The sequence below is a fragment of the Tamandua tetradactyla genome, chromosome 5 (genome assembly GCF_023851605.1).
Source record: "Tamandua tetradactyla isolate mTamTet1 chromosome 5, mTamTet1.pri, whole genome shotgun sequence".
Taxonomy (NCBI): Eukaryota; Metazoa; Chordata; class Mammalia; order Pilosa; family Myrmecophagidae; genus Tamandua; species Tamandua tetradactyla.
In genome coordinates, this window is record NC_135331.1 from 34816958 (window position 1) to 34830880 (window position 13923).

At 48.7% G+C, this 13923-nt stretch overlaps 1 protein-coding gene and 1 long non-coding RNA gene across 5 annotated transcripts in view; one reads left to right on the top strand and one right to left on the bottom strand.

Moving 5' to 3' along the window:
- The window catches only part of KIAA1671 (KIAA1671 ortholog), a 189306-nt gene that overhangs the window by 14109 nt on the left and 161274 nt on the right, over nt 1-13923 (top strand). The window lies entirely within an intron of this gene.
- LOC143684031 (uncharacterized) lies at nt 12554-13642 on the bottom strand. Its single transcript, XR_013175794.1, has 2 exons — nt 13349-13642; nt 12554-12672 (listed from the first exon to the last, which is right to left on the bottom strand). It is a non-coding gene; the product is annotated as an uncharacterized LOC143684031 (long non-coding RNA).

Below are 13923 nucleotides of genomic sequence, written 5' to 3' on the forward strand. Positions count from 1 at the left end.
GAACATTTTCATCATCCCCCAAAAGAAGCCTCATACCCATTAGCACTCACCCCACAATCCCCCCATCCCTTCCAGCCCTGGCAACCACTAATCTGCTTTCTGTCTCTATGGTTTTGCCTGTTCTGGACATCTCATATAAATCGAGTCACACAATATGTGGCCTTTTGTGTCTGGCTTCTTTCACTCAGCGTAATGCTTCCAGGCTCCTTCCATGTTGTAACATGTATCAGTGCTTCATTCCTTTCACAGACAAATAATGTTTCATTGTACGTGTGGCCTGCACTGTGTCCCACTTTGTGAACTTCAATAAAAACGTTTAGGAAGATGTTCAATGGGCTTGTAGTTATGTTTGATCCAGGACGTATGGAAATATGTCACTTACAGTGCATTTGTCAGTGTCACCCTGGTACACACGACACGCTCTAGTGTCCCTGGACCAGCCCTAGAGACTAACAGGTCACCCAGACGAACTTTGAATGTGCGGTTGTGTGGCTGTTTTATTTGGGGGTGTGAGCACCAAAATGTTTTGTATCTTTGTCCCGTGAGTAAGAAAAGCACATTCTTCTTCTATAGCAGAGGAGAGGTCTGAATTCCTCCTTGACTCTGCTCACAGCTCTTCTTGGAAACAGTAATCCTGCCGTTGGGTTCAGTTTTGATCAGAATATATTACCCTCCTGCTGTGTGCCACATCTACCCTAGTAATTGATCGGAAACTATGAAGCTGCCGTTTTTGGACGTCAGCCATGGTAGAATATTGTCATTTCATATGGGTCAACCTCAGGGTGACCCCATGAGGTAGGTGATATAGATTCCTTTTTTCAGATGAGAATACCGAGCCTCAAAGAAGGAGGTGACTTATCTGAGGAAACACAGCCCACACCGTGCAGAGCTGGATTCCATCCAGTTCTCTGTTTATTTAGTTTTGCCTCCCTGGCCTCCCTTTGCGCTTGGCGGTGCTGCTGCTGACCCACTGCCAGAGGATGGGAGCTCTGGTTTATTTGTCCAGCAGCGGGGATGGGCTTCCCCGCATCATCCGCACTCCCTCCATTCAGCACGGGGTCGTCACATGGCTACCGCGTGTCCCTTGTGAAAACAGTGGGCATTGACGAGACAGCCTGCTGGGGACTCACCAGTCTCTGGTCTCCAGGGCCCTAGACAGCCTGATTCCTGCCCCTGACCCAGGGCTTTAGGCTCCTGGGTCTGCTGCATCCAGGACACTGAGCTAGGTACAGCCCCCCTCCCCAGGGATGATTGCTCCCCATTCAGCAAATCCCTAGTTACCGAGCAAGACGGTAGAATCCCCAGGGCCAGGTATTGGATCCCGACCCTTATCAAGGCCGCCTGGATTTTTATGCCTTTCTTTTGGAAAGGTCTTTCCTTTCTAGGGGAGGGAACAAAAGACTAGAGTGGGTCAGTGTTTGGCCCAAGGTTGCATGGCCGGCCGGGACATGAGCTGGGGACAAGATGTCAGGATTTCAGCTCCATAATTCATGAGTCTTTCCACCCGTGGTTGCAGGGGGCCTGTCCTTGGCCCTTCCCCCTTTCCAGCAGGTACAGCCCAGCCAGCTCAGGAAGGCTGAAGCCCAGGAGCTGTCTGGATACAGCATCAGCACCCACTGACCACCTACCAGACTCAGGAGCTCCCAAAGGTGATGGGGAGACCCCACTGGGCTGCTGACATGGACACCACACTGTCAGCACCCTGGCAGGTAGAGGAAGAAGCTTGGGCCCTTTGTCTGCCTGCTTCCCATGTTATGGGGCCCACCCCAGCTCTGGTGGTGGGGCCACCTGCCTCCTGCTGAGCCCAAGACCCACTCAGCTTTGCAGGAGAAATGCTACCAGGCTGGGTGCCTGGGCTTTGAAATGCCAAGGGTACAGACAGAACCCTTCAGACCCTCTGGAGTTATAACCTAGTGAGTAGGACCTTGACTCCACAAGAGGCAGACCCCAGTTCCAGTGTTGCCTCCGGACAAGTTCCATCACCTCTGCCTACCTCAGTTTCCATATCTGCAAAATGGGTGTGCTAGTGGTGCCCAACGTCAAAGGTTTGTTGGAGAATTAGGCACAGAGGAGGCTCTCAACAGATGGCCGCGTGATCAGCAGAGAGGACAGAACAGAGCAGCTAAACTCTGCAGTCCTGGGCTTCACAGCTCACTGCTTGCCTGACTTTAGACGAGTTCGTTCCTCAGCCTCAGTTTTCCCATCCGTGCAGTGGGAATGATAGTAGAACCAGCTCGTCGGGCTATTGTGATGATTGGCCAAGATGCTGCCCGTAGAGTCCTTAGCCCAGTGTTTGGGCATTTTGAGGGCATTCTTTTCTCAGCATCTGTTGCTGAAGGGACAATTCTTGGGATCTGTATGTGCTGAGCTGCTGCGTCAATGCGGGGTGAGCTGCTGGGCGGTGGACCAGTTCCTGTTAGAATGCTTGCTTTCTGATCATACATCAGTGTCCCCCCAGACTGTGAACTTTTTCAGGACGTGCCCATGCCCTACAGAGGGCCGGCCTGGGTTTAGATGCTCAGGAAATAACTAAAGAACATGCTTCTCACTGACCCAGGGCATGCCCAGGCATGTGTCTATTTTGGAGGGGCTAAATGCTAAAGATCTGTGTCTAACTTTTCCAGGATGCTTTCCTGCCACTCCAGACACAGCTCTCCCAAGCACTGTGTGGAACAAGAAGCAGCCGAGCCCCTGGGACTCGGTTCTTAGCCCTGGCCACTCAGTCGAGATCCCTGGGGAGCTTTATAAAAACGCTGCTTCTGGGGCCACTGCCTGGAGACCCCAACCTAATTGGTGTGGGGCGGAGCCTGGGCATTTGTTTTATAAAAGAACTCCTCAGGTGATTTGTGCAAGCAGCCCGTCCTGAGAGGCACTGCCATATGGCATATTGCTCAACTCTGGTGAAACCTGAGGAATTTATTACAGAACTACCCGCAGTACAGGTGTGTGCCTGCATCTTTGCTCTAGTGAGTGAACGAACGACCGAACAAATAAATGAATGAACGAGCGAATGAATGAACTAGTGCAGAATTTCCCATACTCTTCCACCCGACACCTTTGTGATGCGTTTTTTTTCTTGCCACATCCACGTCCCTCCTATGTTGTTATTTACCTAAAATTTTCAAATCGCCCCTCTATTCTTACTCAAACAAATCCACTCATCATTACTGTAAATTGAAATAACTAGTTTGTTTGCCATAAATAGAAGGCGGCTTTTAAAATACAAACCAAGGAGATCAAATAGAGTCATCAAGTTCCAACTAAATAAATACCGTGAGTCAGTGTGAGTTTTGAGCCAGAGGCCTTGCTCTCTCTGCGTTACCAAGGGCGATTACCAAGTGTTGCAGAAGTGTTAAGAACAGACTAGCACTTCATAGAGACTTTCTCCCGGCCAGAAAAAAATGGTGTTCTGTGGATTAGTGCTGCTTCGTGTCCAATCCTCGGCCTGTGTCTCCCGCCCTTCACAAATGCAGTCAGGGGATGAGAGTGCAAGATGGGGGAGCAGGAGAGTGGGTGCCAGTGGGCAAGGTCTTCTTTCTGGAGTGGCTTTGCCCACCCTGTGAGTGCTGGGGCCACCCAAGCCGGGGTGTCCCGTGCCCCACAGCTGCCCTCTCACCTCAGGAGAACCGAGAGCCTTCCCTCTGTGGTGTTGAGTTGAGACAGGCCCTTACCAAGCAGGCCAGGCTCGTGGTGGGCGCAGGGTCTGGTGGGGGGGGAGGCGAGAGGAAGGAATAGCTCCTCTGCAGGGCCCCAGCCCTTGTAGGTGTGGGCCCCAGTGTCCCGGCCCCTTGGAGCACCCCACACAGAGGCCAGTGGCCTCTTCCTGGTGTGTAAAACTGGGCGAGTCCCTTTACCTCCCTGAGCTTCCCTTGGCCATCTGTTGAATTACTTTATTTGGTTCATCCAGTGCCTGCCGTGGCCAGGCTCTGTGCTTGTGGCTGCAGAAGACGTGGCGGCCAAGATCCTTGCCGTCTTAGAGTTTACGGGCTGGAGGGGGAGGCAGGCATGCAACGAGGGATGCAGGATGCTTTGAAGAAAGTCTGGGGGAGTGGGGGTGTATGGTAGCCGAGGGGTCAGGCAGGCTTTTCAGTTCAAGCTGAGACCTAAGGGTCGGAGCTGGGAATTCCCAGCCGAGGAAACAGCATGTGCGAAGGCTTTCTGGCAGGAGTACAGCAAAGAAGCAGAGGGAGCATGGGGTGGTGGGGGTGGGGGGAGGGCATGGTGGAGGCTTATGCCAGAGAGATTGGGGGGCTGGGGCAGGGAACTATGGAAAGGGGGTTTACCCAGCACATCTGAGTCTGCTGAGTGTTTTAATCCTCAGATCCCTGACAGGTAGGTCAGGGAATGTACTGTTATCCTCTGAGGAAATTGAGGCCCAGAGAGGCTAAGCAGTTTGCCCAGGATCACTCAGCAGGGATGACAGGAGCTCAGAGTCCTCGCTGCCATCTTCAGCCTTGTGCACACTCAGCTCTCTTAAAAGCTGAAGGTCCTTGGAACTTGGAGGTCCATCCTCAAAGACAGCTGGGATTTCAAGGCAGGGAAAATGCCCCAGGACAGGGAGCATTGATTTTACACCTGCTCTTGTGCCCTGTTGTTTGCCCAGCGAAGAAAACGTTTAGCCATGGAGCAGGGGATAAGATGGTAGCTTCCGTGGCTTAGCGAGGATTGGAATTAAATTAAACCCCTTGTATCTGTGAGCTGCCGAGACTGTCGCCTTCAGTACAAAGCTCCAGAGGAGAAAGAGCAGGCAAAGACCAGTAAACACTAACCTGTCCACCAATGAGCATTTTTTAAATGTTGTGATAAAATCTTGCATCCTGGGCCAAAGGGAAAAGCAGAATAATTTGCGACTGTTTAAACCCCTTCAAGCCACTGTTTGTCTGACTTCGGGGATTCATTCACATGGAAAGGAACTTTTTTCTTTTGGGGAAGTAAAAAAATATGTATCTGTTCTGATGAAAGATTCTGAAGTTGGAACATAGCAATTTCTCTGCACCCCCACCCCCCACTAGAATTTAGAACATAAATGAGATGCCGTCTCTGTGGTCTGAGGACACTAATATCCTTCTAAGAGACAGGCTTGGGGCTGGATCTGAAATTCCCAGTGTAGTGAAAGGCCCTTATTTCCTCCCAGTCTCTTGTTTGCTGCTTTAGTTCCCTCTTTGTCTCCATGCCTTTTGAAAAAAAAAGAGAGAGAGAGAGAGAGGGAAAACGCTCTGCTTTCCAACAGTGAAACCTCTCCTTCTCTTTTCTGTTCTTTTTATTCTGTGTGTTGGAAGAGGGTTGGCGTGCATGGGTGGTTCAGTAGTAGAATGCTTGCCTTCCATGTGGGAGACCTGGGTTCAATTCCCGGACCATGCACCAAAAAAAAAAAAAAAAAAAGGGTGGGGGGTGTTGTGGTGTTCCTGGAGAGAGTTCAAGGTGACAGCACCCAGGCTTGCTGGCTGGGAGGGCTCCTCAGCCAGGGAGGTGGAGACACGCGGTGTGCATGTTTGAATGTGTGTTGGGGTGGCGTGCGGGGAGGTTCCTGGATCCGAGGCCGGTTTCCTTCCTCTCCTGGTGAAATGTCTCCTCCTGAATGAATCACATCCTTCACTTAAAAGTTCTGGGTTCACGGGATGTCAAGGCCAGGCTGGCGTTATAGGGGGGATGCCCACCCAGGGGGGTGTCAGACTCTGGTCTTGGGACTTCATACAGGGGCTTTGAGCTGCTCCAAGGGTTGACCCAAACCTCCAACCAGGGCAGCTTCCCTTTGAAGCATTCATTCATTCATTCATTCATTCACTCATTGCAGTTCCAAGTGACGCACACCCCCCATACGGTGGGGTGGGGAAAAGGTCCTGCATTAATCATCCCCTGGTTGTTATTTGAGTACCTTTTGCAAAGACTGCACGTCTCTGAGCCTCAGTTTCCCCATCTGTACAAGAGGATGATAATGGCACCTTCCTGCACTGGTGGGAGGAATAGATGAGCTGATACATGACAAGTGTTGAAGGCAGCGCCTGGCTCATGGCATAGGTGGCAGTCAGTGGCGTGGATGAGAATGCTGATTTCTTTCACACCACGGGCCTTTCCTCATCCTTGGCCTGACATCACCTGCTTGTGTGTGAGCTCTCCAGACCAGACCCCAAGGCAATGATCATAGTGCAAAAGGTTTAATTGGGAGGTAGTGCTAAGAAATTCTGCCCAGGAAGCAGGGTCACGTGGCAGGGAAGGGAAGGTAACCCATGCTGGTGTGTTCAGAAACGGGTTATCTCTGTGAGCAAAACTGGGGCTCAGCACCCCTGGGGGCGGCAAGGGTACTGTGTAGAGCACACAGCTCAGGGGAGTGGAAGCTGGGGTAGCGATGCACCACCCCCATCGGTCATGGGCTGAGGGCAGCTGCCAGGGTGTTCGCTCCCCTCCACTTCTGACACGTCTTGCGCCTAGCTTCTCAGAGTGGGAGAAAGATCTCAGGCTGAGCATCATAGGGCTAAATTTCTGGAGTGAACTGAGTCTTGCATGAGATGTGGAAAGCATGTGCTGCACAGGGATTGTGTGCATTCTTCAAGATTCAGCTCAGATATCTCCCTGTTCCCTCCGGCAGCCTCTGCTCCTCCTTCCCCTTGTGCCTTTCAGCCCCATCCGTGGATGTCCATCTGAGCCCCTTAGGGCTAGTTTTGCCATTTCTCTTTGTTCTGTTTTCCTCCCCTGAGCTGGCTGCTTCTGCAGAGAGGCACCACGTCTGTTCCCTTCTGTTTCCACAAGGCTTGGTATGTAGTCGAATAAATGCCTGGTGAAGATGAGTCAAGGGCAAGAGATAGGATGCGCCCCTGCTCCCCAGTACTCATGAACTTAGGGGAGACTGAGGAGTGATAGGTCCAACAGTTGAAGGGGTGAATGTGGGGAAGGCTGTGGAAGAAGTAGCGTGCATGGGAACCCCTTTACTTCCCAGGTCTGAGCTTCTCACAGCTGGACCATCCCTGCCATCTCCCTGGAGTTCTTGCAAAATATCAGTGTCTGGGCTCCACCTACAGCACTTCTCATTTAGCTCAGCCTGCATCTGGCTGTTCAGTGTTGAACCTGTCCCTCTGGCTTGGAATGGAGAGAGCTCCTGTAGTCACTTCTTACGGCTACTGAAAAGAACCAGCCCGCTTAGTGGCTGAAAGCAGCACACGTTTATTCTCTTACAGTTCTGGAAGTCTGAAGTCGGTTTCACCTGCTGAAGCCAGGGTGTCAGCAGGGCCATGCTCCCTCCCAGGCTCTAGGGGAGAATCTGCTTCCTTGGCTTTTCCAGCTTCTAGAATTGCATTCCTTGGCTGGTGGTACCTGCTTCATCTTCGAAGCCGGCAATGTAGCATCTTCAAATCTCTCTCTTTGCCTCTGTGTTCATATCACCTTCTCCTTCCTTTAGTCTGTTCTCTCTCCACCTTACTCTTATAAGGACACATGGGATTGCATTTAAAGCCCAACCAGATGATCCAAGAATATCTCCCCATTTAAAACCCTTAACTTAATCACATCTGCAAAGACTTCTTTTTTTTAAACATTTTTATTGTAAACCTTAACAAACATACATACAAACATCCTTGACATAAAAACATTCTATGCATGGAGTACAATCAATGGCTCATAATATAGTCATATATTTGTGTATTCATCACCATGATCATTTTTTTTTGAACATTTGCATCTCTCCAGCAAAAGAAAAAAAAATACTCATACATACCATACCCCTTACCCCTCCCTCTCATTGACCACTAGTATTTCAATCTACTCAATTTATTTTAACCCTTGTTCTCCCTATTATTTGTTTATTTTTTATCCATATTTTTTACTCATCTGTCCATACCCTGGATAAAAGGAGCATCAGACACAAGGTTTTCACAATCACACAGTCACAATGTAAAGCTTTATCATTAGACAATCATCTTTAAGAAACAAGGCTACTGAAACACAGCTCTACAGTTTCGGGTACTTCCCTCTAGCCACTCTAATGCACCATAAACTAAAAAGGGGATATGTATATAATGTGTGAGAATAACCTCCAGGATAACCTCTCAACTCTGTTTGAAATCTCTCAGCCATTGCCACTTTATTTTGTCTCATTTCTCTCTCCCCACTTTTGGTCGAGAAGGTTTTCTCAATCCCTTGATGCCAAGTCTCAGCTCATCCCAGGATTTCTGTCTCACATTGCCAGGATGGTCCACACCCCTGGGAGTCATGTGCCATGTAGAGAGGGGGAGGGCAGTGGGTTCGCTTGCCATGTCGCTGAGGGAGAGAGAGGCCGCATTGGAGCAACAAAAGAAGTTCTCTGGGGGACTCTTAGGCCTAATTTTAAGTAGACTTAGCCTGTCCTTTGCAGGGTTGAGTTTCATAGGGATGAGCCCCAAGACTGAGGGCTTGGCCTGTTAATTTGGTTGTCCCCACTGCTTGCAAGAAGATCAGAAATTCTCCAAATGGAGAAGTTGAATATTTCCCCCTTTGTCCCCATTCCCCCAAGGGGACTTTGCAAATACATCTTTATTCACTGTTCAAATCACTCTGTGATTTATCAGGGCAAACCTGGACAAACCAACAAAATCTCATGCCCTGTTCAAGGTTCCATGTACTTATGGTGTTCAACTAAACTGACCATACAAGTTAAATTAGGAAATGCCCTAGTCAAAATATAAATTTTGCACCAAATTAAACATTTCTCCCTTTAGTCTTACACAGAAGTTGAAGTTTTAAAATACAGATGACCATCTATTTTCAATATCCTGCAATACTGACATTCCTTTTTTCTTCCTCATGCAAAAACTCTTTTTAATTTGTACATTTAATCACCATCAATGTACACTCTAGGCTTTCCTAGATCATACCATCTCAGTCTTTATCATGTTATCTTTCCTTCTGATTTTATTTGTGCCCCCAGCCCTCCTCCCTCTATCATTCTCACAGTCAGCTTCATTCAGTGTACTTACATTATTGTGCTACAATCAGGGGGTATGGTGCTATCCATTTATGAATGTTTACAATCAGTCCTATTGCACAATCTGTATCCCTTCAGCTCCACCTGCCCAATCTCTACCCAATTTCTACTGAAATCTAAGATTTCAGTTCTTAACTGAAATTCCTCATGTTCACTCATTAATGCTAGTTCATGTTAGAGCATACAGTATTTATCCTTTTGTTTCTGGCTAATCTCACTCAGCATAATGTCCTCAAGGTCCATCCATGTTGTTACATGCTTCATGACTTTATTCTGTCTTACAGCTGCATAATATTCCATCGTATGTGTATACCTCTGCTTGTTTAGCCACTCATCCATTAATGGACATTTGGGCTGTTTCCATCTCTTGGCAATTGTAAATAATGTGCCATAAATATTGGTGTGCAAATGTCCATTTGTGTCCTTGCCCTCATGTCCTCTGAATAGATACCTAGCAATTGTATTGCCGGGTCATGTGGCAATTCTATACTTAGCTTCCTGAGGACCCGCCAAACTGCCTTCCACAGCAGTTGTACCATTTGACATTCCCACCAACAGAGGATAAGTGTGCCTCTTTCTCCACATCCTCTCCAGCACTTGTCGTTTCTGTTTCATTCATAATGGCCACTCTGCTGGGTGTGAGATGATATTTCATTGTGGTTTTTATTTGCATTTCCCTAATAGCCAGGGACGTTGAGCATCTCTTCATGTGCCTTTTAGCCATTTGTAGTTCCTCTTCTGAGAAGTGTCTGTTCATGACTTTTGCCTGATTTTTTTTTATTTTTAACTTTTCTTATTGTATGGTATAACATATATACAAAGCAAAGAAAGAAAAAAGCAATAGCTTTCAAAGCACTCATCAACAAGTAGTTACAGGACAGATCACAGAGTTTGTCGTGGGCTACTATACAATCCTCTCAGATTTTTTTGTCTAGCTGCTCCAGAATATAGGAGGCTGGAGGGCTTAAATTTTTTTTTTATCATCACAATAGACCTTTTTCCTTCCTTTTTTGTGAAAAATAACATATATACAAAAAAAGCTATAAATTTCCAAGCACAGCACCACAGTTATATGTAGAAAATATTTCAGAGTTTGACATGGGTTACAGTTCCACAACTTTAGGTTTTTACTTCTGACTGTTCTAAAATACTGGAGACTAAAAGAGATATCAATTTAATGATTCAGCATTCATATTCATTTGTTAAATCCTATCTTCTCTGTATAACTCCACCATTACCTTTGATCTTTCCATCCCTCTCTTTATGGGTTTTTGGTTTGCCCAATTTTTAACAGTGTTATTCGTCTTTTTGTTGTTGAGTTGAAGCATCTCTTTATATATTCTGGATACTAAACCCTTACCTGACATGTGGTTTCTAAATATTGTCTCCCATTGCATAGGCTGCCTTTTTCCTTTTTGACAAAGTTTTTTGATGCACTAAAGTGTTTAATTTTGAGGAGTTCCCATTTATCTGTTTCTTTCTTCAGTGCTCATGCTTTGGGTGTAAATCTAGGAAACCACCTCCTATTATTACAAGTGTTATAAGATGCTCCCCTACATTTTCTTCTAAAAGTTTTATGGTCTTAGTTCTAACGTTTAGGTTGCAAAGACCTTTTTTTTTCCCACATAAGGCGACTGTTCCTAGGTTCCAGGGATTAGGACCTGGATGTTGACATTGGGGAGCATTATTCGCCCCCCCCCCCCCAGCCCCAGAGACATGCTACCCCTCCTGTGCTTCCACGCTCTGCCAGGCACTTCCAGACAACTTGTTTTATACACCGCTACAAGGCTGAGCCTCTCATTTCTGCCTTACAAGTGGGAAAACTGAGGCACAGGGAGGGGAAGTGATTTTCTGAAGCAGAGCCTGGAATTTGCACCCAGGCTTGGAGCCTGTGAACCCCAAGTCGTGTCTGCCTTTGCTTCCCCTCAGCCTGGGGAGGAGAGGGCGCGATGCATTCAGAGAGGGCGCGTTCTTGCTCTCTGTGCCCTTCCGAGCTCCATCTGCAGTATCCCGGGGCAGTCCAGGCTCCTGCCCTGCGCCCAGTCCTGGAACAGAAAGAGTGCCTGTTGTTAGGGGTCTGTCCCCAACCCCCTTGGTGGGAAGCATTCCTATATCTGCTTCTGATGATTCTGTAGGAAGAAATCACTGTTGATTGTCCTTCAGAAATGGGATTTGGTGCTACTTTAACCCATCTGAGTACTGTGGGTGGGTACCAGACCCACTGGTCGGTTGGAGGGGGCAGCAAGCTGGGCTGTGCCAAGTGCTGGGCTGGGACGTTGCATGACCATCTGGCTTTGCATCGTTAGCCCCATTTCCCAGGTGAGGAAACCCAGGCTGAGAGAGAAGTTGACCTGTCTGTGGTTGGGCAGCAGGTGCTTGGTGGAGCTGGAATATGAAGGCCTCTGGATGCCTTGCTCTTGACGCAGGTGTTGACTCAACAGACCCAGAAAGCTCACGATATTTTTTGGGGGGGGTCGGGGGGTCGGCAGGGAGGGCCCCTTCAGTTCCGGTTCCAGTTTCCCTTGGCTTCTAATCGGGGTTTTCCCGCTCTGCACACGCACACTTTGTCCTTTGGCCAGTACTGCCTTCTGTGTCTAAAGCGGTGCCATCCCTTCTCTCCTCCCTGCTGCCACTGGACCAGCTGGGTGCACCGTGCCCCTTCTGGAAGGCCGCAGCAGCCTCCTGCCCTGGCTCCTAGTTCTCTCTGCCCTCAGCAGTCCACTCCCCTCTCGGCAGCTGGCATGGGTGCTCAGACATGTCACAGCCCTGTGACAGCCCCCCCAGTGACTTCCTGTTCTGTGTAGCAGCAAAGCCAGGTCCGTTTCTTCAAAAGCTCTACATGACACGGCCTGGCCCACCTCCCCATCCAGCGTCACTTCTTCCCACCTTCCCTCCTCCCACCTGGCCCTGCCTTCCCTGCCCTCTTTCTGGAATGCTCCTTCCTGCCTGTTTGCACGTCCAGCTCAGATATCCCCCCACTCAGAGAGGCCTCCCTTTCCCCCAATCTAGAGTTGCAACCCCAGCCCCTGACTCCCAGGTCACCCTGCTCTGTTACCCACATAGTGCTGGTCGACTCAGAGACAATTTCCTTCTTGGGTTTCCTTGGAAACTCAGCCTTCCAGAGCGGAGACCTTGTTGGCTGGCTTGGGCACAGGGTACCCGGTGCCCCGAGCTTGGTCCAGAGTTGGGTGTTTAATGTACCTGCATTGTCTGGGTTCACATGTGGCCGCTGTCACAACTGTCTGGATGGCCTGGGCAGCTCAAGTCTCCTCACTGGCCTGACAAGGGTCCTGGGCCATGCTGGTCTTTAAGCTGGACGACTCTGAGCTTCCAGGAATTTCCCAGGAATTCAGGGCTGGTCAGGGCTCCAGGGGGGAAACACTGGCCCAAGGCAGGAGTGTAGGAGGAGGCCTGACCCCTAGCCACAGGAAAGGGAGGATTCCTGGGTGGGGAAGGAGCTATTTGGGAAGAGTGCCCGGGACTCAGCAAGAATCCAAGAGTGCCCCCACCCCACTCCCTCTGAAAATAAGCCGGGTTGTCTTAGCTGCAGTGTGGTGCCGGGAGGTTGGGGTGTGTCTGTCCCCCCGCGGACATCTCAGCCAAAGGGACTTTTGTTTATTTGAGAGTTGAACAAAAACAAAAAGAATGAAAACCGCAGCTCCAGATAGCTCGGGGCTTCAGGATCCAGGCAGAAGGCTTCAGGGAGTTTCTCTTTCTTTCTTTGTTAAAGAATAAAAAAAGAAAAAAAAAACATTTTTATAGAACATTATAAATGCCAAACAGCAGGAGGAAGAAATATCATCCACTGCCAGTGAACACCCAGTGTGAGATTTTGGCAGGGGGATTTTTTTTTTATTTTGTGGGGTGCTTTCACAGAGATGGGTCAGGCTAATTCATTACATTTTTTTTTGTTTGCTGGCTTGTTTTTGGAAAAACCGAGTCCTACACAGCTTGGCAGCTTTGTTTTTTCTCAAAACTTAATGTCATGCCATTAACCAGTGTTTCGTGTCACCGGTGTTTGTAAACTTCGTTTGGAATGACTATATAAAATTGATAAAGAGTAAAGTATTGCAATCTATTTGGCCAATCCCTAATCACTGGACATTTAGATTGCTTAGCTCCTTAGCCTTGCAAACCCTGGTGCCCTGGGCACCCAGCTCTCTGTCCTAGGGTACTGTGCATTTTTCAACACACCCCTCCACCCTACCCCCTGCCCCCTCCTCAGGACCTTTGCACAGGCTGTTCCCTCTGCTTGTGCCCTTGTTGTACCTTCTTGATGTTCTCCCTTTGCTTTCATCATAGTTTGCACCGAAACCTTCCTCGGATTTTGCTTTGAATCCTTTCTGTCTCCCCCACCTCCCCCTAGGCTGTGAGCTTCCCCAGGGCGGACACTACCTGTCTGCTAAGCCTGCTATCACTGTAACCTCGGGGTCCAGCTCGGGGTCGCTGGAGGTGGTCCAGGGGAGTGTTTGTTTCATGCTGCTTAGATATTCGTTCTTGAGTTGTGCAAATGGGGGCTCAGTTTCCTTTGCATCCTCACTGGGTTGAGTGAGGAAGAGTTGAATGAGTTTTACTCATGACGGGGGAGCCTTTTCATTTTAGCCCCCAAAGCATAGGCAAAGAGGAAAATTATCCCCATGGACATATGGCACCCCACCCAGCCCCTCAGTAAGACACATGACACACCTAAAGGTCCACGCTACGATGATGATGGTTACCATAGAGACACATTGTTACCATAGGAATAACAATAGTCATTCTTTATCAGTTGCTTACTATGTGCCAGACACTGTGCTAAGTGCATTTCACATATTTACTCATTTAAACCACACAGCAACCTTCTGGGGAGAGGCTATTATTGTCCCATGGTACAGATGAGGAAACCGAGGCTCTGAGAGGTGATGTCATTTGCCCAGAATCACACAGATCGTAAGTGGCCAAGGCAAGCTATAAACCAAGGCAGGAAAGTT